Source organism: Balaenoptera physalus, assembly GCF_965194825.1.
Source record: "Balaenoptera physalus genome assembly, chromosome: 20".
NCBI lineage: Eukaryota > Metazoa > Chordata > Mammalia > Artiodactyla > Balaenopteridae > Balaenoptera > Balaenoptera physalus.
In genome coordinates, this window is record NC_138901.1 from 21,665,623 (window position 1) to 21,686,807 (window position 21,185).

General features: G+C 52.2%; 1 long non-coding RNA gene across 4 annotated transcripts; it reads left to right on the forward strand.

The window, feature by feature from the left end:
• Positions 1 to 956: 956 nt before the first annotated feature.
• LOC309650039 lies at positions 957 to 11,336 on the forward strand. Of its 4 annotated transcripts, none has more exons than XR_014257380.1 (4): positions 957 to 1,054; positions 3,039 to 3,173; positions 3,703 to 4,158; positions 7,394 to 11,336. It is a non-coding gene; the product is annotated as an uncharacterized lncRNA (long non-coding RNA). The 4 variants fall into 4 exon arrangements; XR_014257383.1 differs by lacking the exon at positions 3,703 to 4,158 and adding an exon at positions 2,634 to 2,734 and having other exon boundaries at positions 1,009 to 1,054; XR_014257381.1 differs by lacking the exon at positions 3,703 to 4,158 and having other exon boundaries at positions 963 to 1,054.
• The last annotated feature ends 9,849 nt before the right edge of the window (positions 11,337 to 21,185 follow it).

Consider the following 21,185-nt stretch of genomic DNA (forward strand, 5'->3'; position numbering starts at 1 on the left):
CATTAACAGGTAGAGAGGGGTTAGAGACGAGGTGTTCCCAGTGTCTGCTCTTAACCGCTGCACCAGACGGCTCGTTCCTGTCTCTCTTCAGACAGACCTGTGTGTCAGGCTCAGCAACACTTACTCTCATAGTGGGCGGGACACACAAGAACAACTTCTCTTTCTTTTGGTGCCCTCTTCTAGGTCCCGTGCTCTTCATGGATGGATCCGACCTCTTCCGCTAACTAGCTGTGTAGTCTGGGGCAAAGTTGCTCACCCTCTCTGTGTCAACCGCTCCATCTGTAGGTAATCTTTGAAAGTCTGATACAAGGAAAGCACTTAGCGCAAAGCCCGGCCCAAACAATAAATGTTTCCTATTGTGTTGTTACAGGCAATACAGTTGCTCAGTTGTTTCAGTGTCACGGCCATGACGCCTTCACTGGAACCTCGTTGGACCCTAGGGCCCACATTCTAGACTACCAAACCAAGGTCGCCTCATTAGCTCCCTTTATACTCCCTCAGCCCCACACGGTAGGCACTAAGGTTTCCGCTTCTCAGCTGGGGAATTAAGGCTCTGGAGGTGAAGGAGCTTGCCCTAGTGGCCTGCAGCGGGGGCAGGGCGGGGGTCCTGACAACCAGGGCAGCAGTGCTCGCAGGGCGCGATCTCGGGTCCCAAGTTCTCTCTGCAGCCCCTGCCAGGCGACACCGGACAGGCACCCCTGGACTCCCAGCCTTCGACTGGGTCTTCGGCCTGGACAGAGCCAGCCCGTGGGACCCTATTGTCTTCACAGTGAAGACCAGATGACGTTTTTCGTACTCGGACCAGTCTGCTGCACATCAATTCCACAGACGCCCTCCTCTATTCTCCCAACCCCAATTCCCCTGAATTCCGTCTTTACGCGAGCGCTGGTGCCAAAGAAGAGGTCTGCCCCAGCCCAGCCTCCGCTCATGCGCGCAGAGGCGGTGCCGAGGACTGGGCCGATCAACCCGCGCGGCTCCACCTACCCGCGCGGAAAGGGCGGGGCATGCAAATTGAAAATGGCGCTTCAGCCCGAGGACGACGAAGCTGCCGCAGGTACAGAATTCCTCTTCCACGATGTAGAGAATAAAAACTCTTCACGAGAGTGTGGTGTGGTGCCACCCACAGTACTGTCACTGAAGCAAAGGAAGTGAGACCTCGAGTGAGCAGTGACAGGGGTCACACTGAGTCCAATATGGATGAGAGGAGAACGGTGACAGTGAAGCCAGGTAGCTGGGTATCGCTTCTCGGCCTTTTGGCTAAGATCAAGTGTAGTATCTGTTCTTATCAGTTTAATATCTGATACGTTCTCTATCCGAGAACAACATATTAAACGGATTTTTGAAGCCAGGAGTTGGAGTAGGAGCTTGCTCCGTCCGCTCCACGCATCGACCTGGTATTGCAGTGTTTCCAGGAGTGGTGCACCCCTCCGGGGGAAATACCTCGAGTTCAGAAAGAAAGAACCGTGTTTCTGCTTTTTGCGTGTTGCTTGGTTGGATAGTAAATTTTCCACGTTTGGAGAGTTTCAGTGTTTTTGTTTTTTTTTTTTTGTTTCTCAGTAGTGTTCTCAAAGTTCCTTGGGTTGGTTTTGTTCTTGTAGGTCAAAGTGTATAGGTTTACGGGTGTTCGCGTTTTCTTCAGAAAAAAGTACGACTAGTTGGGGAAGAGGAAGAGAAAACACTCTTACTGGGAACTTTTCCACGAGTTCCCCACTGGGCAGCGTCGGGCGCGGCTGCTTTCTTGTTTGGAGAGGAAGCCCAACGAGCCGCAGCTGACTGTGTCCCCTGTGCCCCCTGCTTTTGTCTCTGTGTGGTTTGGCTCTTTTTTCGTTCACCACGGTGAAAGAGAAAGAGTGGTCTGCGCCCGGAAAAAACCGACGCACAGCCGTGCAGACACAACGCCAACCGTAAATGAGACCGAGTGCTGAGATCTCTTTCTGGAGTTTGTGATTCAGTGGGTCTCGGGCTCTGAGGCCCACGAATGTGTCTTTCTAACACGTTCTCAGGGGCTGAGAATGTTGCTGGTCGGGGGGACCACCTTACCGCCATCACTGACGTGGGAGAGCAGTTGCAGGCCTGGCCTTAGCGTAGACCCCCGTAAGGCCGTGGGCACACTGCTCTCATCTCTTGTCAGCTTCAACGTCTTTTTCTGTAAAAGGGGATGGAGATACTTATCTCCTGGTGTTATCATGAGAATTAAGCAAGATGAAATGTGTGAAGTACTCAGCCAAGGGACTGGCACACACACAGTCGTCTATGTCTCATAGCTGTTAGTGTGGCCCAGGAAGCCAGTGTAGTCTTCCCCAGAAAACATACAGAGTAATATGTACACATTGACCACCCAGTGCCATTTCTTTTCCAGTGTGTGTGACTTACAAAGTCAGTGCTTCTCCATCTTTAATGTGCACAGGGCTCCCCTGTGGCCCTTACTGGAATGCAGATTCTTGTTCAGTAGGGGTCACGGACTGAATTGTGCCCCCAAAGTTCGTATCTTGAAGCCCTAGTGGGAGGGGAGGCCTCTGGGGCCAATGAGGTTAAGAAGAGGTCAGGAGGGGTGGGGCCCTCTTGTTGGGATTAGCTCCCCAATGAGTGGGGGCACCAGCGCGCTTGTTCTTTCTCTCTCTCTAACACGTGAGGAGAGGGAGGGAAGTCCGCCATCTGCAAGCCAAGAGAGGGATCTCCCCAGAACCCTGCCACGCTGGCACCCTGATCGGGGACTTCCAGTCTCTCCAGCACGGTGAGAAAATACATGTCAGTTCTTTAAGCCACGAGCCTGTGGCATTTTGTTTTGGCAGCCCTGGCAGCCCCATCAAACTAAGACCGGAGGTCTGACTTGGTGCCTGCATCCTGCGTTTCTCACCAGCTCCTGGGCGATGCGGATGCTGCTGGTCACAGACCGCACTTTGAGCAGCAAGGGCCTAGGACCGATTACTAGAAAGTGACCCTAAAGGCTGTATATTCTCCCTGACGATGAGTACTTTCAATGTTCTCCTGTAAATCTACAACAGAGATCTGTTATTATAACCCCAAACTCTTAACAGCTCTGGCTTGTCAGAGGCACTCAGCAAATCACTGCCAGAGAGAAGAATGGATGAGCCAAGGGTTGTGCCGGACCGTTGGCTGCCTGGCCTCGGGGGAAGACCTCTGCCCTTGGAAGACCTTTGGAAGCATCGTGGGTGAGTCAGGCAGCCTCTCTCCCCTCTGAGACTTGGGGGTGATAACACTTCCTCAGGGTACTGTAAAGGTAAAATGAGATTGTGACCAGGAATGTGCCATAAGCAGTGCCTGGCTCACACACAGAGGCACTAACAAACCGTCGGTGAGCAGATCTGAGCCCCACGAACGGTTTCTTGGCCTCTGGACTGGAACTTCTTGATGCAACGCTCATGTTGGCCTCCTGACCTGGAAGCTGACCAGACTGTCCCGGTCAGGGCAGCCAGCGGGCCCGGGCGGGAGGATAAGAATGGGGCGGGGCGGGGCGGGGGGGGGGGGGAGATGAGGGAATTTATTTAGAGCCACTTTTTATTTTCTGTGACATGGAAAATACTTCTGTGCCTGGCCTTCACCCATTTTTTCCCTACTGAATGGTTGTTCTTTTATAATAACTTCTAGGAGCTCGTTATGTGTTAGAAAGATAAGTACTTTTTCTGTGATTGGGGTTGCAAATATTTATTCTTACTTGTTTTGTCATAAATCACCTGTAAGTGATGTGACACCCCGGGGCAGGTGCTGGGAGTAAACAGAGGCAGGCCAGAAGCCATTCCTGCCCTCAGGGCGCCTCCAACCCAGGATGGGGACTTAAGACACCGGCCCAGATGGCCAGAACACCAAGCAGGACAAGGAGGAGGCCAGTGAGAGATGAACAGATGGTTGGGGTGTTTGGACCACAGCCACCCCTTCTCAGGGAAGCCAAATGAGTTGAGCAGAAGGTGGTCCGATGCACACAGATCTGAACAGGGCTCATGGGATGGTGGGGGGGGGGGGGCCCTGAAGAGCCTTGTCAAGCTCATTGTCTCATTTGACCTTCATCCATTCGTGCAACAAATATTCACCGAGTGCCAAGTACATACGGAGCACTACCACAGGTGCTGAGGAAAGAGCAGCAAACAAAGCCTTTACCATCAAGGTGAAAAGCAGTACAGCACTCATATCTGTATATGCGTGAGTAGACCTACATACCTATGTGTCTGTGTGTCCGTATCTATGTGTATAACTATGCCACGTGACAATCATAGGTGTCAATAACGACTTGGCAGCCGGCAGAGAAATAAGACCAGGTGAAGTGGGATGTGAAACAGGAATAGCTCCGGGTGGGTAGGTGGAGATAGTTGACAGCACTGTAAAATGGAATTATTTCTGTTTTACAGGCAAGAAGTGACTTTCCCTAGAGTGTACTTATCAAGACATTCCCATGGGCTTGCATTTCCACGCGTAGCTTCACAAGTCCCCTAATCAGAGAAGCATTATCATTATCCCCAGTTAAAAAATCATGATCCCCGATTAAAAAAAAACCGAGGCCCCAGTGTTTAGTGAGATGCTTGAATGCAAATCCTGACTTTGTTTCACATTAGCTGTGTGACCTTAGGCAAGTTGCTTGGCCTCTCAGCAGCACTTCGGTCTGTAACAGCGCCGCGTGGCTTGCGGGATCCCAGTTCCCCGACCAGGGATGGAACCCGGGCCCCGCCCCGCCGCCCGCCCCGCCCCGCCGCCTCCCCCCCCCCCCCCCCGCAGTGAAAGCTCCGAGTCCTAACCACTGGGCCGCCAGGGAATTCCCTCACACACTTTAAATATTCTTAACTTTAAATATTCTTAGGCACGTTAAAAAATAAAGAGAAACGAGTGAAATTCAGTTTAATGTTTTCTTTAACTCAAGATACTTTGGCAGTTCCCTGGCGGTCCAGTGGTTAGGAGTCGGGGTCGGGGGTGGGGTGGGAGGGTGGCGGGGGGTGGGGGGGGCCGGGTTTGATTCCTGGTCGGGGTTACCGGGAGCTGCGGCGCGGCCACAAAAATAGAACAAAAACCAAAAACAGATATCTGAAATATCACTTCAACACGTAATTAATACGGAAATTACGGAGATATTTGACAGTTTTTAATACTAAGCCTTTGCAATCCCATGTGTATTTTACACTTAACAGCACATATGGATTAGGAGGAACCACCTTCCTAGCGCTCCCCAGCTGCGAGTGGCTAGTGGCTGTGACAGCTCAGGTCAACAGAATGGGGATGAGAGTGGAGGGAAACGAGTGAGGCGCTTGTCTTGGCCAAAAAATTTCAGGGAGCACCAAAAACCCAGTAATCAAGATAAATCTCTCGATTATCTTAGAATCCAGGTAAGATGAATTGTATCAAAATAGTACTTATCTTGATTGCTGAAGAGCGTTTCGGGGCGGCACTCCCTTAAATGTCCCCCCACCTCCCCGCCCCGAAGGCTAGTTTCTCACTGGCCTCACCTAGTCTTGGCCCCGGATAATAATACTAATACCCACCCCGTGGAGTTATGGGGAGAATCAAATGAGTTAATACACACGGAGCGCTCGGCAGAGGGGCGGGCTCTGGGAAGGGCTCAGGCAGCCCCCGCCATCAGGCTTTCCCTGCGGCAGGGTGAAACGACCCACTGGGTTTCAGTCCTACATCAGTGATACCTTCTAGCTCTTCTGAGATCCAGCGAAAGAAATAGAAACTCCCCAACTAAAGTGAAGCTCTGTTAGGAAGGGGGATGGAAAAGGTTTACGCTGCCTGGGCAGCCTGCAGCCTTTGCCACAGAGAAGCGTTGCCGCTGCGAAACTTTATCCCCGCTTTGCCAGAGGCCTTAATTTATTTACGGTCCTTGATGCCCAGAGCGTCCCTGGCAGTCACTCTCCTCTCTGGTGTCCTGCCACCCCAGGCCAGATCTTCCCCTCTTCACCCCTGGATCGGGCCAGGACCCTCCTAAGTGCTTCCCCGATTCAGTCTGTTTTGCACACCTTTTGTTCACTCAACAAACGTTTCCTGTGCACCTCCTACAGGCCGGGCACTGGGCTAGTGCTGGGATACAGAGGTTAAGTGCTGACGAGGGTCGCCGCCCTCAAGGATCTCAGATTTCAGTGGCGGAGATAAAGGACTGCCCCCAACGAGTGGTGAATGGTGGACTTGAAGTCCGGGGTGGGATGAAATACAAAGGAGGGCCGCAATCATCCTGGGGTGGGGTGGGGTGCGGAAGAGCCCACGAGGAAGGCTTGCTGGGGCAGCTGAAGCCCAAGCGGAGCCCAGAGGCTCTGCGTTAAGAATTAGACAGGTGAGGAGGAGGTGTAGGGAAAGGAGGTCTCAGGCAGAGGAAGCTTTCTGTAGGAAGCCCGGCATCTGGGTTCATTCGTAGAAGCACCGACGGACGCAGGCGCTTGACTTGGAGAGAATCCCTCCAGCTGCTCAGCCCGGCCCTCCATCATCCACACACCTCCTCCCTTCCCCACTGTGGGCCATCCGCCTTCCGCCTGGCAGGGAGATGAACCCACCGGCCCTGGGAAGCCCCTCTCTAGATCTTCCGCTCCCCGGACTCAGAATGAGTCCCCCACCCGACCCTACGAAGCGGAGGCCCATTTAACACATATGCAGTCTGGGCGTTTCTAGCGAATGTGTCTTGCGACCTCGTCTTCAGGAAAACTCTCAGCCGACGGCTCCTCCCACAGCCCCCTCTAGCCGCCCACCCGGAATCCCCTACGGTTCGGTCTTTTGTGTCCGCTTGCATTGATGCCAAAGAAGAGCTCCCCCGCAGCAGCCCAGAGGATGAGGTCAGCCCGCCGGAGCCACGCCCCCCTTGGGCGGGCGGGGGCGGGGCATGCAAATCAGAAATGGCGCTTCAGCCCGAGGACGACGAAGCTGCAACAGATCCAGAATTCCTCTTCTACAATGTAGAGAATAAAAAATCTGCACGAGAGTGTGGTGTAGTGCCACCCACAGTATTGTCACCGAAGCAAAGGAAGTGAGACCTCGAGTGAGCAGTGACAGGGGTCACACTGAGTCCAATATGGATGAGAGGAGGACGGTGACAGCGATGGCAGGGGGTTGGGTATCGCTTCTCGGCCTTTTGGCTAAGATCAAGTGTAGTATCTGTTCTTATCAGTTTAATATCTGATACGTTCTCTACCCGAGAACAACATATTAAACGGGTTTTTGGAGTTGGGAGTTGGAGTAGGAGCTTGCTCCGTCCACTCCGCGCATCGCCTTGGTATTGCAGTGTTTCCAGGCCTGGTGCATGCCCCCCCGGGGGTAGTAACTGATGTTCAAAAAGTAAGAGCTCTGTGTTGTCTCTCGCTATAGGCTGCTTTAGCTGAAGCTTTCTCTGTCTGAGTGGCCCAGTACCTTTCCATTCTCAACAGTGTTTTTAAAATACTTCCTGCGTCTGTTTCTCTTGTAGGCTTGTTCCTATGAGATAGGTGGTATCTGCAGCAGAAGGAGTAGTTGGTCGGCTTGAGAGACGAACCGCTCGGACAGAGAGAACTCTCTCACGATTTCCCATTTTTCAGCGTTGGGAGGGTTCATCGTGCTGTTTGGCAGAAAGACCAACGACCAGAAGAAACTGACTGTCCTACCATGTCTCTGTGTGCTGTGGCTGTTTTCGCATTTACCTTGCCGTTTCTCTCCGTTTCTTTTCCTTTTAGTAACTGAACGTCCCTTTCTCCATTTTTCTCTCATTTCCGCCATGTTTTTAAACCCTGTTCTTGGGCTAAGAATTTCTTCTCTTTTCTGCCTTCTTTCTAAGCGGAGTTTTGTGCTTTTGCTCAAACTTGGCGTGCTCCGGAGGGCATAGTTTCTGCCCCACAGCCTTCTCACGGGGCCTCTCTCCCCCATTGCTCCGTCTGTAGAAACTAGGAAAGGAGCGGAGGGGGTATCCAAGCTTCCTCTTGCTGTTCCCAGACCGTTTCCACGCCACCCTCAAGGCACAAGGAAAACAGTAACTTGAGTCTTCTGTCTTCCGTCTCTACTTTCCCCGGCTTCTTTTGGTGTCTCCAGCATTACTCCTGTCCTCATGGTTCCTGATGTCAATATCCACAGGCAGAAAAGGATCGAGCGGGAGGGCAGCTCCCGCTGAGAGCCACGAAGATCCACCCGGAATGTAGGTTTAAATGATGGGCTTTCCGGGCTTCCCTGGTGGCTCAGTGGTTAACAATCCGCCTGCCAGTGCAGGGGACACGGGTTCGAGCCCTGGTCCAGGAAGATCCCACAGGCCCCGGAGCCACTAAGCCCGTGTGCCACAACTACTGAACCTGCGTGCTGCAGCTACTGCAGCCCGCACGCCTCGAGCCCGCAACAAGAGAAGCCACCGCAATGAGAAGCCCGCGCACCGCAACGACCAGTAACCCCCGCTCGCTGCGACGAGAGCAAGCCCCCGAGCAGCAACGAAGATCCAACGCAGCCAAAAATAAATAAATAAATACATTTATATTAAAAAAAAAAAAAAAAAAAAAAGTGATGGGCTTTTCACTTAGGTGTGTGGGTTGGTTGTACTGTATACAGCTGACTGACTGACAAGGAGAGGTCAGTGCCACTGAAGGAGTTTTATTACTTACAGTTCCCAAGAGAAGAGGGCACGCCACACCCTGCAGCGAGCCACATGGGGGACTCGGCCTGGCCTGCTTGGTTGGCAGGCAGGAGAGGAGAGTATATGGCCTTTATCGTCCTGGGGAGGGGAGGGGAGGGGAGGGGAGGGGAGGGTGGGAAGAATGGGCAGAGGCAGCAGGGTAGGCAAGTTTGAGCAAGGTTCGGATTGGACCATTAGAATAGCATTCGGTGAGCTTTGGGCTACAGGGCTGTTCTCTAGTTGTGAGGTACCGGGCCCTGGGGTGAGAGAGGGCAGGGGAAATACTAGCTGGAGTGTGAGAGTAACTAGAGGAGGCAGTTGCAGATACGGGTGTTGGAAGATTGCTTTGCACGTGAACGGCAGGCTCCCAAAGCAAGCAGGTTGCATTTCTAGGAATTAGTTAGTCCTGGGAGGGGCAGTCTCTTCCAGGCCAGCAGGCCCTCAAGATGTCAAAGCATCGTAAATTATAGAAAAATTTAAAACATGATTAATCCAGTGGATGATCATTTTATTTGAACTTTCCAGTCTTGGGATTACCTAGGGGTAGAGTGTGGAAAGGCAAAGAGGGCGCTAGTAGAAGCATTCGACATACACCTCTCCTACCAAGGCATCCCCCCCGCAGCACGAGATCAGATTCCAATGAACAGTATACATTGGGGTTTATTCATTCAAGAAATATGGATTGAGGGACTTACTTCCCCGGTGGCGCCGTGGTTAAGAATCCGCCTGCCAATGCAGGGGACACGGGTTCGAGTCCTGGTCCGGGAAGATCCCACATGCCGCGGAGCAACTAAGCCCGTGTGCCACAACTACTGAGCCTGCGCTCTACAGCCCGCGAGCCACAACTACTGAGCCCACGTGCCACAACTACTGAAGCCCGCACGCCTAGGGCCTGTGCTCCACAACAAGAGAAGCCACTGCAATGAGAAGCCTGCGTGCGCACCGCAACAAAGAGTAGCCCCCGCTCAGTGCAACTAGAGAAAGCCCGCGCACAGCAACGAAGACGCAATGCAGCCAAAAAGTAAATAAATAAATAAATTTATTTAAAAAAAGAAGAAGAAGAAGAAAACCTAGAGGAAGATTTAGGAAATTATAAGTCCTTTCGACTCAAAATCTGAAAGATATGTTTTTAATTGATACATATGATGATATAAAAACAACTTTCCATGAAACCTTGATGCAATGGAATCATCACCTTAAGTAAAGCCAAAGCCAGATATCCAACAGGAGAAAATGGTCACCTCTTCCATTACAGACAAAGGGCCAGTCCCCTGAATGTGTAAATTGCAGATCCACGCCCTTAGGATAAAGCCCATCCGAGAATCCAGGAGGAAAAGGGCCGAAGACCCCCAACAAGGAGTTAGCTCACAGAGAGAAAATAAAGGCGTCTCTGAAACAGGAGAGGACGCTCAACCTTATTTACCCAAGATTAGAAAACTGCAAATCCAAACTACGCCGAGGTACCATTTTCACCTATGAGATCGACCCCTCCCCCTTTCCCCACCCCGCACCAAAAAAGCATTCGCAGGTTTGATGCCACGTGGGGTTGTTGGCGAGGCTGGGGAAAGAGGCGCTGCCGGGGAACGCCTGCCCTGCTCTTCCGGTCACCGTTCGTGATCTCCCGAGCTTCCAGGCTCCGTTGCAGTGAGGATGGCTGGGACCGCGACGGCCCTGCACCACCGTGAGGGCACAAGGGCACGCGACCGGCCTCCGCAGAGCGCCGTGCACGGGGGCCGGGCGCGATTCGCAGGCCCTTCAGTCCGTGCACGTCGATTTGAGCAAACTCCGCGGGAGTGAATCACGCTGCGAAAACGGAGATGCTAAGTTATTGATTTGCGACGGGCAGTGTTGCATTCCAACGACTGTCACCCAGGACATCCCTTCTCAGGACGCCCCCCCCCCCGCCCCCCCCCCCCCAGGGGACCCGAACCGTCGGGCAGAAGACGGGCGGGAGAACACCGACGCGGGCAGAGCAGCCCCGAGCAAGGAGGGGCGAGGTGGGTGTGGTGGTGGTGGCGGTGGCGGTGGTGGCGGTGGCGGCGGCGGCTGACGAGCCGCCGTAATCGTGGCGTGTGTCGGGCACTGGCTAAGCGTGGAGGAGGCGCTCTTACTCATTGAACGGTTGTTGAATGTGCAGTGTGTGCGTGGGGGAAGAGCGGTGAGCAAAAGCAAGTTCTTGATTTCTGGGGCTCGAACCGTGACAGCTGCTACCGTGTCAGCGCTCCCCTCGCATTCTCCGGCTGCCGCCCCTGTCTCGGGTCTGCGGCAGGACGTGCACCGGCCAGGAGGCCAGGAGGCGGGCTCCGGGTCCGGCCTGGGTTCCGGGCGCGAGGAGCCGGTCCGGAGGGGGAGGGTGGAGTCCGCCCGCGGTAGCCGCGCGTCCTCGGGCGACAGAAGGCGGAGCATGCAGATTAGAAATGGCTGTTCGGCGCGGGAATGACGGGACAATCAAGTACACAGAATTTCTCCTCACAAAGGTAGAGAACAGAAAGTCTGCACAGGTCTCTAGTGATAGCACTGTGGACGACGCAAAAGGAGTCAGACGAGGCGTGAGGATGAGGGCGCTCACCGTGGCTTGAATAGGGATGAAGGGAGGACGGCAACGGCCAGAGGCAGAAAGGTGGTATCGCTTCTCGGCCTTTTGGCTAAGATCAAGTGTAGTATCTGTTCTTATCAGTTTAATATCTGATACGTCCTCTATCCGAGGACAATATATTAAATGGATTTTTGGAGCAGGGAGTTGGAATAGGAGCTTGCTCCGTCCACTCCACGCATCGACCTGGTATTGCAGTACTTTCAGGAACGGTGCACCCCCTTGGGGGGACCAGAAAGTAGTACAAAGGAAGAGAAGTCCATTTTTTCAGTACGCGCGTTGCGCGATTACAAAATTACGGTTTTCACCTCGTTTGATGGCCCCGCCCGGCGATGCACTGGGCACTACTTTTGTGTTTGTGGGAATGCTCTCACCGCTGAGGAAAGTGCTATTGAGTTTTCTATGTGTCTCGCCTGCAGGGAAGTGGGTTGAGCCTTCGGCTGTGCCTTGCACGCGCGGCAACTGCCCGCCCCTTTGTGTACCGCGTCATGGTGGCAGCTGCTGCTTCGTGGTCACTTGTTCGGCTCCGGCAGCTAGGAGACAAACGCTTCCGTCCTTGACAAGGAGGCTCTAGCCGTATGCGGGTGGGGGGCCCCGTAAGGTGGGCTCGGCCCCCGTCGGGACTCTTGCCCATCGGCATGCGTTCCTGCCCCGTCCGCAAGGCAAGCAGGCGCCCTGAAACCACTGTGTGAAAAGCAGATACCGGCTTCCACGTTGTGATTTTTAAGTTTTAGCATGGGTGCAGAGGCTGTTTTTTCAATTGGTTTCCCGCTTGTGGGAGCCTGATGCCCGGGGAAGTTCTCTGATCTACTTTTCCGTGCTTCAAACGTTTGAGGGGAAAACGCGGGTTGGCTCCTGGAGCCTGCAATCTTGACCAGAGGTGGCACGCCAGGCAGTGCATACTGGTTTTCTCCACTGAAGCCCAAGAGCCCTGGAGAGCTTGCCGAGGCAGCGGGGTGGGGAAGAGGCAGAAGGAGGCTGTAGGAGCACCTTCTCCTCTTCCCGTTGCCAACGTGCGGTAGGCTCTGTCGACCTACGCCCGACGTAGACTGAGAGACGCGTTCCTCTTTCCTGGCAGCAGTCTATTTCTTCCTCGACGCAGGCAGTGTGGGGTCAGTACTGTTGTTTTCTTTTGTTTTCTTCGTTGTGGAGAAGACTCAGCTCCTCCGCAGGGACCTCCGTCCACTTCCTCAGCGGGGGCAGACGTACCTTCTCATCAGAGTGCTACAGGAAGAATGGAGAAAAAAAAAAAAAAGGAAGTGGACCTAATAAGGCGCGAGAAATACAGGCCCCCCACCCCCCCGCCCCCCGGCCTCTCTTCTCTTGTCTTTCTCCCCTGCCGCTGTGAAGCCCGATCTCAATTGAAACCTACACCCCAGCGCTGCCACTGCGGTGGAGCGAGCGCGCCCGCTGAGGCCGCCCGGCGCCGCGCTAGCGCTAAGCGGCAGTGAGTTCCAACTCGACCTACACGCGGGCGCAGCGTGACGCTGGGCAGGTTAATTGCCCCCTCCCACAGAGGGTGGCAGCGGGCGCTGGCGTCACTTCCTTCCTGAGTTCCCTCCCGCCGCCGCCGCCGCCGCCGCCGCCGCCGCCACCGCCACAGCTGCAGTCTCACCGCCCCTTGCTGCCCAGCACGTGCGTGAGCTGATGCTTCCACCGCAGCGGTAGAGACTCTGCTGTGTCACTTACCCTCCGCTCTGCCGTCGGCAACGTAGCTTACTGGCCCCTCTCCTACCTCAGGCATCCGAGGGCTCCCCTGCGTAGCTGTGCCACGTCGTTTCACAAGCCCACTGCCTCCGCGCGTCCCTGGCACTGCGGGCGCGTGGGGGAACAGGAAGACACGACTAAAGCCGCAGCCTGAGGAGCGATCGCTCTCACCCGTGGCTGCTGGGAAGTGCAGCGGTCTCCACGACTCCTCCCTCACCCGTCTGCGACCTCGGTCCTGTCCGCCGCTTGGGTCCACACCTCTGCGCTGCGCCGCCGCCGCACGGGATTGTCGGCAGCGCGCGTGCGTGCAGTAGCCTGGAGCGGTTAACGGACGAAGCCGTAGGAGCAGCCGCTGCTTCGAGGAAGGTGGGCTCAGTTTCGGTGGGAGCGGCTGTAACCTCGACCGAGTGGCGTGCGTGGGGCTTACCAGCGGCTAATCGCTACCTGTCAAGAAAAAAAGTGGCGCTCCAGGGCGCCTGCTTGCCTTGCGGACGGGACAGGAACACATGCCGATGGGCAGGAGTTACGGGGGCCGAGCTCACCTTACGGGGCCCCCCACCCGCATACGGCTAGAGCCTCCTCAAGCACGGAAGCGTTTGTCTCCTAGCTGCCGCAGCCGAACAAGTGACCACGAAGCAGCAGCTGCCACCAGGACGCGGTACACGAAAGGGCGGGGAGTTCCCGCGCGTGCAGGCATGGCCAAATATTCAACCCACTCCCTGTCAGCGCGACCCATAAGAAAATCAATAGCACTTCCTCCACCGGAAGAGCGCTAGTCCAAAACGCGGCAGCAGTTAATTACTGCCTCAGTGCTCAGCACCGTCTGAAGAAGTAAGATAGATATAATTTTCGTAATTCCGGCGAAGTAAGATATATATGTAATTTCGTAATTCTGAAGAAGTAAGAGAAATATAAGCTTGTAATTCCCAGGAGATAAACTTCTCTTCCTTTGTACTCCTTTCTGGTCCCCCAAGGGGGTGCACCGTTCCTGGAAGTACTGCAATACCAGGTCGATGCGTGGAGTGGACGGAGCAAGCTCCTATTCCAACTCCCTGCTCCAAAAATCCATTTAATATATTGTCCTCGGATAGAGGACGTATCAGATATTAAACTGATAAGAACAGATACTACACTTGATCTTAGCCAAAAGGCCGAGAAGCGATACCGTTGGCAGCCCCTTCGCCAGCACACCCCTCTTCTCCCACGCCTTTCAGCTCACGGTGAGGAAACTCATCCTCAAACGAATGCCCGCCCTCTTCCCTAGACTTCACAGTGCCCTATTGCCACAACTTGTAACACATACCTAGTTTGTCAGATCCTTTAACTTATTGGGGGCTTTTAGGCTTTCTATTCTCCCATGCCTCCCCCAGACAAACAGTCAAGCAATTTGCATGCCCCGCCCACAAGCGCGCCCGTTTCCTGCTCCCCGTGTGCGCCCTCTCGCGGTGGAACCGAAACAAGCGCGTACCCGGAAAGCTCCTTCCGCCTGCTTTCCCGGGAAACGCCCAGAGCGAGAGAGACGCACAGAGTTCTACCAGGTTTTGCTTTCCAGCGTTTCTTTTTCTTCTCAACTTTTTCCCCAAACATACAGGTACGTTGAAAGATTTTTACGAGTGGACACCCACCCACCACCTAACGTCATCTTACTGTTGTACGGACGCATACGCACATGAGTTGGCTATGTTTAAGTTCTAGGGTCAAATTTTAATAACGTCGTTTCCCACAGTCCTCTATTTTCCCTTCTATCAGTTATTCACAAAAAGACTTAAATATAAGGAAAAACAAGACGAAACAAAGCAGGTCCTTCTTGTGTCAGGGCCTACTGGGTCCCGGAGAGCAAATGTGCATGTCTATTTTTCCCTGGATACTGAGAGATAAGGGGAGCCCCATCAGCCTGGCTGTGTTTTTCGCCCCCTACGGTCAGTTCAGTGGCACAGGTGCAGCCCAGAGTGGTTAGGAGGTGGAGGTTGGCCACGTGAGCCTGACAGCGCGGGCACTGGGCGAGGCAGCCGCGGGGAGGGGGGAGGAATCTACGTGCGGGGGAAATTGTCTGGATGAGGGGTGGGGGTGAAGGGACGCTGAAAGGTGTGCCGACAAAACAATGAATCAATAGTCAATCTAAGAAGGAAACGGGAAATTTTCTTCGAGCCCACCTGAGGGTTATAACCGGGGAGACGGTCTTTCCGAAACCTCTGAGGACTGTTGCGAAGAGGTAATGTACTTTCCTCCCCCGCCCCACCCCTGGGCCGCGTGGCTTGCGGGATTGTGGGATTTGGGATCTTAGTTCCCCCACCAGGGATTGAACCCGGGCCCTCCGCAGTGAGAGCGCCGACTCTTACCCACTGGACCGCCAGGGAAGTCCCATGTGATACTTTTTGTTTTTAATTGAAGTATAGTTGATTTACAATGTTTCAGGTGTACAGCAAAGTGATTCAGATATATTTATTTGCTTTTTATTATGTTCTTCAGATATATAATATGTATTCCTTTTCAGATATATATACACGCTGTATATATTATACAGTGTCATATAGTCTTTTCAGGTTCTTTTCCATTATAGGTTATTACAAGATATTGAATATAGTTCCCTGTGTTATACAGTAGGTCCTTGTTGTTTCACTCTTTTATGTATGGTAGTGTGTATCTCTTAATACCAAATTCCAAATTTCTCCCTCTCCTCCTCACTTTCCCCTTTGGTAGCCATAAGTAAGTATATGTGATTGTAGAGAAGGGGTAAGTGCAATCAAGCACACATCTTGGTAAAAGGTTACAGCTACTCAGAAGGAACAGATATCTTAGTTAAGGGTGTTAGTGCTTTTCTAAGTATGGGAAGCATACAAGAAACTGGGTGCATAAAATTTTCTCTTGCAAATATCTAACTCTCTGAGGTCGGGTTCTGTCAGTTTCCTCCTCATCCTGATCTCCACCCTGAATCCCTTTCAGGGTGGGTGGTAGGTCAGCAACTATAGAGACTAATGACTTGATCCTTGTAGAACTGGATGGTGGGTAATTCTTTATTTTACAGTCCCTTCCCTTTCAGTCTTAATTTCCACCAAGGCTAAGGGGGCATGTCGTAACCAAACTGTGCCACTTGCTAAGAATGCTCACTCCCAGGTCAGGTGAGGATTTCGTTGATAGGCCACTCAATGTGCTATTACTGGACTAGGCCCTGTTAACAATAGCCAAAAGCCTCTGGACTGCCTGTCTTACTAGTCTGTTATGGTCCAGGAAACAGTTCCCGCTTGTTGCTCCTTCCCTCCTCTAGAGCTACACTATTGCAATCATTGCTCTTATAGAACTGGATATTTGATCTATCATCGCAAGTCCCCAAGTCATCGTTATTTCTGATCTCAGATGGCCGCCAGGGAAGTCCCAAAACAAGAAAACTTTAAACAAAACTTTTTTCCTCTGCCCATTTGTGCCTCCTCCCTCCCCTCTAGTGTGCATTGTGCATCTATGTTATGCATAAACAGACCTCCCCAAGGGCAGAAATACCTGCTGGACCATAAAGATCCATTTTTTTGTCCTTCTGCCGCCAGCCAGATAACTCCTTAGAAGATAACATTCCTTTCTCTATCATGTCAGGGGTCAGGATAACCCACCACTCACCTTGTATATGCACACATCCTTGGTGAACTTTATGTAAAATGCCAATTAATCATTTCCCTTAAAGATAACAATTGCTGCAAGGACTTCCCTTGTGGGTCAGTGGTTAAGGCTCCTGCTCCCAATGCAGGGGGCCTGGGTTCAATCCCTGGTCAGGGAATTAGATCTCACGTGCATGCCACAACTAAGAAGTCCACATGCTGCAACAAAGATCCTGAGTGCTGCAACTAAGGTCCAGTGCAGCCAAAATAAATAAATATTCAACATTTTTTTCTTGCCTTAAAATATGAATTTTATTTCATCAGGTGGCAGGTACCAAAGGGTAGCTAAGGGCGGGACGGAGGGTGGGAGGGAGGGGGAGGGAAGGAGGAAGGTGATTGGAGAGTGTGATGCTAGGAGCAGAGGGGTTAAAGCACTTGGTAAAGACTAGATCTAGGGGGCTTCCCTGGTGGCGCTAGTGGTTAAGAATCTGCCTGTCAATTCAGGGGACATGGGTACTAAGCCCTTGCGCCGCAACTACTCAGCCTTCGCTCTGGAGCCTGTGAGCCACAACTACTGAAGCCCGTGAGCCTAGAGCCCGTGCTCCGCAACAACTCACTGCAACTAGAGAAAGCCCGCACACAGCAACAAAGACCCAACGCAGCCTAAAATAAAATAAAATAATTTACAAAATTTTTAAAAGACTAGATTTAGGGTTAGACCAGGGGAGTGAGTGACTGGGGTTGGGGCTAAGTCAAGAAACTGAGAGGCCATCTGTGGGGCTGTTGACATCACCAGGAATGATGACAGGAGTGTGCTGGAGAGAGACAGGGAGCCAGGAGCTAAAACCTGCCAGGAAGTGACCTGCAGCTGGATGGTCGACAGTAGCAAGGAGACTTGGTCGTGGGTGGTATAGCCTGGTGGTGTGAGATTCAAGGTTGGCTGTGGCAGACAGGGAAGGGGGAGGGTGCTGTGTAAGTGACAACGTGGAGCAAGGACCAGCGAAATGAGGCGTGAAGAGAGATGGCCACCACCTGAGTAGGCTGCAGGAATGCGTGTCCTCAGGGGAAGGTTAGAGCGGACAGAGAAGGAAGGTTGAGAATGGGGGGTGGGGAGAGTCAGAAAACAAGGTTTCAGAAATCCGAGGGGGATTGGAGGAGGGGTCCAAGAGAATACAGAGAGTCTTACGGGGTAAGAGACTGCAAACATGGAAGAGACAGGTCCGGGCTTCTCGTGACCACAGGCCTAGGGGCAGGGCAGGATTGCAGTGCAGTGGCGACCCTGTTGAAGGCGTCAACACCTGCTGGTCAGGCAGGCTTGAAGTGGTGAAGAGCATGGAGCCTGGCAGCCGCCTTGGATGGAGCCTCGGGCCTGCCATCTACTTAACAACGTTACCTGGAGATGCCGCCTCCGCAAGGCTGGATAAAACTAGTTCCAGGATTTGGAGTCGCAACACGGAGAGCGCTACTTAAAAAGCCCTCCTGCCGGTAACAACTGTTGTCCTCCGGAGATGGCAATTGGTGTGGAACAGGTCGGATGACCTGGGGAGATACTGAACTGCATCTAATGGAATTCTTGGCTTAAATACTTACTTATGACCTTATTGATGTTACTAGCTATATTACTTGTATTCTGCCTATTTTACAAGATTACTGTTTCCTGCATTACTGAACGTGTGACTGAGCCGCTGATAGAAATGAGGCAGGAGCTAGATGGGCCCCAGGCCAAACAGCTGAAGTTAGTCCCCTGTGGACAGAAACTCCATAATAGCAGAAACTCCAAAACCCAGGATGATGGAGGAGGCTGGACCCTGCTCAGATAAGAGATAAAAGACCACATATTCTTCATTCTCGAAGTCAAGGAGACCTCCCCAACTACACATGTGCAGAAAGGCTCCTTGGAGGTCAAAAAGGAAGGGGGGGGTCACCTCGTAGTAAGTGATGTCAACTACCCATCAGCCTCTTCGCTAGAATCCATCTTGGCCAAGAGATGCACAGGCACACAGGGGGGGACCCTGACGTATACCAAATACGGACTCAGAACCAGGCAAAGCAAGATGATTGGTCAAAGGAAACCTGGAAGAAATGCCCCATAAATGTGATTCAAACTACCACGAGGGCACGACTCTCTCTCTGAGCCACCCGTGTGTCTATCCACACATACTGTACCCTTTTCCTCCTAATAAACACTTTACTTGTTTCACTACTTTCCATCTTTGTGGGAATTCTTTTCTGCAAAGCCAAAGGACCAGGTCCTTGTCACTGACCGCTAATCTAGTGGCTAGGATTTGGTGCTCTCACTGCCTCGACCTGACCTCAATCTCTGGCCAGGAACCAAAATCTTGCTTCGAGCTGCCACAGGCCGAGGCCATCTGAGATCAGAAATAACGATGACTTGGGGACTTGCGATGATAGATCAAATATCCAGTTCTATAAGAGCAATGATTGCAATAGTGTAGCTCTAGAGGAGGGAAGGAGCAACAAGCGGGAACTGTTTCCTGGACCATAACAGACTAGTAAGACAGGCAGTCCAGAGGCTTTTGGCTATTGTTAACAGGGCCTAGTCCAGTAATAGCACATTGAGTGGCCTATCAACGAAATCCTCACCTGACCTGGGAGTGAGCATTCTTAGCAAGTGGCACAGTTTGGTTACGACATGCCCCCTTAGCCTTGGTGGAAATTAAGACTGAAAGGGAAGGGACTGTAAAATAAAGAATTACCCACCATCCAGTTCTACAAGGATCAAGTCATTAGTCTCTATAGTTGCTGACCTACCACCCACCCTGAAAGGGATTCAGGGTGGAGATCAGGATGAGGAGGAAACTGACAGAACCCGACCTCAGAGAGTTAGATATTTGCAAGAGAAAATTTTATGCACCCAGTTTCTTGTATGCTTCCCATACTTAGAAAAGCACTAACACCCTTAACTAAGATATCTGTTCCTTCTGAGTAGCTGTAACCTTTTACCAAGATGTGTGCTTGATTGCACTTACCCCTTCTCTACAATCACATATACTTACTTATGGCTACCAAAGGGGAAAGTGAGGAGGAGAGGGAGAAATTTGGAATTTGGTATTAAGAGATACACACTACCATACATAAAAGAGTGAAACAACAAGGACCTACTGTATAACACAGGGAACTATATTCAATATCTTGTAATAACCTATAATGGAAAAGAACCTGAAAAGACTATATGACACTGTATAATATATACAGCGTGTATATATATCTGAAAAGGAATACATATTATATATCTGAAGAACATAATAAAAAGCAAATAAATATATCTGAATCACTTTGCTGTACACCTGAAACATTGTAAATCAACTATACTTCAATTAAAAACAAAAAGTATCACATGGGACTTCCCTGGCGGTCCAGTGGGTAAGAGTCGGCGCTCTCACTGCGGAGGGCCCGGGTTCAATCCCTGGTGGGGGAACTAAGATCCCAAATCCCACAATCCCGCAAGCCACGCGGCCCAGGGGTGGGGCGGGGGAGGAAAGTACATTACCTCTTCGCAACAGTCCTCAGAGGTTTCGGAAAGACCGTCTCCCCGGTTATAACCCTCAGGTGGGCTCGAAGAAAATTTCCCGTTTCCTTCTTAGATTGACTATTGATTCATTGTTTTGTCGGCACACCTTTCAGCGTCCCTTCACCCCCACCCCTCATCCAGACAATTTCCCCCGCACGTAGATTCCTCCCCCCTCCCCGCGGCTGCCTCGCCCAGTGCCCGCGCTGTCAGGCTCACGTGGCCAACCTCCACCTCCTAACCACTCTGGGCTGCACCTGTGCCACTGAACTGACCGTAGGGGGCGAAAAACACAGCCAGGCTGATGGGGCTCCCCTTATCTCTCAGTATCCAGGGAAAAATAGACATGCACATTTGCTCTCCGGGACCCAGTAGGCCCTGACACAAGAAGGACCTGCTTTGTTTCGTCTTGTTTTTCCTTATATTTAAGTCTTTTTGTGAATAACTGATAGAAGGGAAAATAGAGGACTGTGGGAAACGACGTTATTAAAATTTGACCCTAGAACTTAAACATAGCCAACTCATGTGCGTATGCGTCCGTACAACAGTAAGATGACGTTAGGTGGTGGGTGGGTGTCCACTCGTAAAAATCTTTCAACGTACCTGTATGTTTGGGGAAAAAGTTGAGAAGAAAAAGAAACGCTGGAAAGCAAAACCTGGTAGAACTCTGTGCGTCTCTCTCGCTCTGGGCGTTTCCCGGGAAAGCAGGCGGAAGGAGCTTTCCGGGTACGCGCTTGTTTCGGTTCCACCGCGAGAGGGCGCACACGGGGAGCAGGAAACGGGCGCGCTTGTGGGCGGGGCATGCAAATTGCTTGACTGTTTGTCTGGGGGAGGCATGGGAGAATAGAAAGCCTAAAAGCCCCCAATAAGTTAAAGGATCTGACAAACTAGGTATGTGTTACAAGTTGTGGCAATAGGGCACTGTGAAGTCTAGGGAAGAGGGCGGGCATTCGTTTGAGGATGAGTTTCCTCACCGTGAGCTGAAAGGCGTGGGAGAAGAGGGGTGTGCTGGCGAAGGGGCTGCCAACGGTATCGCTTCTCGGCCTTTTGGCTAAGATCAAGTGTAGTATCTGTTCTTATCAGTTTAATATCTGATACGTCCTCTATCCGAGGACAATATATTAAATGGATTTTTGGAGCAGGGAGTTGGAATAGGAGCTTGCTCCGTCCACTCCACGCATCGACCTGGTATTGCAGTACTTCCAGGAACGG